Source organism: Eschrichtius robustus, chromosome 10 (assembly GCF_028021215.1).
Source record: "Eschrichtius robustus isolate mEscRob2 chromosome 10, mEscRob2.pri, whole genome shotgun sequence".
Classification (NCBI taxonomy): Eukaryota; Metazoa; Chordata; class Mammalia; order Artiodactyla; family Eschrichtiidae; genus Eschrichtius; species Eschrichtius robustus.
Window position 1 is genome coordinate 96,781,096 of NC_090833.1, and position 3,647 is coordinate 96,784,742.

Consider the following 3,647-nt stretch of genomic DNA (forward strand, 5'->3'; position numbering starts at 1 on the left):
AAGGATACTCCTGCAAAGTCTCATCCCCTTAGGACATCACTCTTAAGATGCTGCAATCTATAGCAAGTCCATGTACAGCTGAATCTTTTCAAGTGTGGTTCAGGAGTAGGCTGATCACTATGGGCACTCCTGTGCAAAACACGGAATGGATGGGAGACTTACAATCACCACCGTGTAGTTCTAAAATCCATCTGAGGACATTTTGCAGGTTCTTCGATTAAGGCTCAATCCTACTCTCTGGGACTTTTTTATCCACGGCTCTTGGCTCTGCATTCTCAGCACTAGGTACTGCCTTCTGAGTCCTCTTACCTATTCCGTAGAAAGGGGCCCGTGTTTGCAACTGAGTAGCTTTCTCAGCCTGCTTTCCAGTTATAAAAGTTTGAGTCCAGAAATCTTTTTCCTGTTTTATTGTCTCTATCCCTTGGAGTCCAAGTTGGCAGTGCTTCCTCCAAAACATTTCTCTTAAAAACTTTGTGGGTAAATGTTCATCAGCAGAGGAATGGATAAAGAAGATGTGGTACATATATACAATGGAATATTACTCAGCCATAAAAAGGAACAAAATTGGGTCATTTGTAGGGACGTGGATGGACCTAGAGACTGTCATACGGAGTGAAGTAAGTCAGAAAGAGAAAAACAAGTATCGTTTATTAATGCATATATGTGGAATCTGAAAAAATTGGTATAGACGATCTTATTTATAAAGCAGAAATAGAGACACAGACATAGAGAACAAACATATGGATACCAAGCGGGGTGGGATGAATTGGGAAATTGGGATTGACATATATACACTATTGATATGATGTATAAAATAGATAACTAATGAGAACCTATGGTATAGCTTAGGGAACTCTACTCAGAGCTCTGTGGTGTCATAAATGGGAAGGAAATACAAAAAAGAGGGGATATAGGTGATATATAGCTGATTAACTTTGCTGTACAGTAGAAACTAACACAATATTGTAAAGTAACTATACTCCAATAAAAATTTTGTAAAAATTATAAAAATAAACTTCCTGGGTTATCTATGAATCACATTTGGGTTCACTTCATTAGAGCCATAGCATAAATCTCTTTGAGATAAGCCCTTCCCTAACTGAGCTCTTTGCTGAGGGACAATGTCCTCAAGGTTTTTAGAATATCTACTGTTTAATGGACTGAATCTGTGCAGTTCACCCTTAAAATTCTTAGGGGAGCCTATTGTCTCTCTGAACGCATCTTTGAATCACTGCCTTACATTCCAGTGAGGTCTTAATGAAGTATTTGATTGCTCCACTCTAGGTTTGATCATTTGCTAAGGGCTCATTTTTACTTTGAAATCTCTTTGATTTCTGAGAGGGAAAAAAAACCAAAACTGAGTTCTTTACATTTCCTCTAAATTCCATTCAGAATTGAATAATTGTTCTTCAATTCATATCTCTTCTGTCTCATTTTATGTTTGGCAGAAAGGATAAAACAGGTGGCACTTTCATTATTCTGCCTGGGAATTTGCTCAGCTAGATAATTGAGTTTGTGAAATATATTTTCTATATGTTCCTTGCTACCTCAGTTAACAGTGTTGTCAAATTGTCTACCAGTATAGAATGAGGGTCTCCTTTCTTCCAGCTTCCAAAAATATTTTCCTTTAAGCCCTTAGTGACAGTTTCATTGAGGCTCATTTTAGTCTTCAATAGTCATCTCCTCAAGGCTCTTCTGGTATCTGCCTGCCATCCTTTCTCAAAGGTTTAGTTTTTTGTTGCAACAATAAACCACTTTCAGATACCAAAATTTGTTCTTGTTTTCTATTACCACATAAAATAACTTACCCCGAAACTTCACGTCTTCTTATTGTTGTGGCTTTAAATAATAACAATAATTTGTCTTGCATGGTTTCTGTGGTTATAAATTTGGGAAAGGCTAGACTGCGTGGCACTGGCTTTGAATCTCATTGCGCGTCTTCACAACATGGTGGCCTCTGGACAGGAGAACAGTTTATGTGGCTCTAGTTGGAGTGTCCTACCAACCATGATATAAGTAGTACCTCTGTTTCTGATCTAGTCTTGGAAATCACACAGCAATATCACTGATTAGAAGTGAAAGGGCATTAGACTCCACTTCTTGTTGAGGAAGTGACATGTTTCTAGAAGAACATATGGAACGGGACATGGTTTGCAATAATCCTTGGAAAATACAATCTGCAACAAGTCAATTATGAAGTTTTCTTTAGAATTTGAATGTGATGGTGTGCAGTAGGAGTTGGAAAGAGGCTTAGAAAAAGTACTGTGGGGAATGTAATAGAGAGACAGAAATGAAGTAGAGGACTGCAGAGAGGGCCCAGCAGAGATTATGTGTCATAAAAATAGATTGGTGCAATTGTACTGGCACTCATCTAGGTGCTTGAGCTACAGCAATGGACAAGGCTCCTGGTTGTGGTTTCTTAGCAATTTTCCTACCTCCCGTTTATTGCCATTTCAGTGTCACTGCCCTATTAAGACATGGTTCAGAAAATTTTTCATACGAAAAGCCATGTAGTAAATATTTTTAGCTTTGTAGGTCATACAGTCACTGTCACAACTAAAATTCTATTTTAGTGCAAAAACATAGACAATACATAAGTGAATTTGTGTGATTGTGTTCCAATAAATTTTATTTATAAATGTAGGTGTCAAAGTTTTCCAACATCTGTTTTATGATGTTACACAAAATAATACATTAAATATTTTATAAGTTACCTCAAGGTTTAGAAAGCTTTTGGGAAACAGAATGTTCCTCCCACAATGCACTTTTATTCTTACTTCCTTTCTCTCGTGCATAGTTGAATAAATCTATTTTAAATTTATATCATTCCAAAACAAACTCACAGAAGTACAACTAAGTAATGTGTTTAAAGTATCTGAGACTATAACAGATATTCTTCCTCAGTTTTTGCCATCATCAAAAAAGTTTCTGTCATTCTTCTGTTAGTTTTTGCTTCATCTATTTGGGGGCTCTGTTGTTAGGAGCATATATGTTTATAACTGTTACATCTTCTGGTGGATTAAACCTTTATCATTATAAGACATCCCTCTTTGCTCTTGTAACAATTTTTGTTACAAGATCTGTTTTGTCTTAGTGTAGACAATCCAGATATTTTGGGGCTCATGTCTGCATGCTATTTCTTTTTCTATCCTTCAACTATTAACCTATTTGTTGAATCTAAGGGGTGCTTCCTATAGGCAACATATAACTGAATCTTTTTAAAATTCAATTTGACAATTTGTGTGTTTTGATTGGAGTGTTTAATCCATTCACATTTAATGTGGTAGACATAGATGAGGGGTAGGAGAGACAGATCCATGTTTGTTAATTGTGATAATGATTTCCAGGATTATAATCTTGATATTAAACCACTGTCTAGTGATGTCTCAGAAAAAGGTAGGTGATGTGTATTTAGATGATGAGGCCGGGCAAGGAAATGTACATGATATATAATCAGATAGGTCTTTGGCTTCAACAATTTATGTTAAACTTTAGTCACAGTGAGAGTGGAGGTACCTCCTGTGAGGGAGGGTGTCTTTCGCTTCACCTGATCCAGCTTGTGTTTGCCTTTCCCAGGGCAGTGATCAATCAGGTTGGGGCCAAAATCCAGGGTCCTTTTATTCTATTAGATTTGTCAAATTCCATGA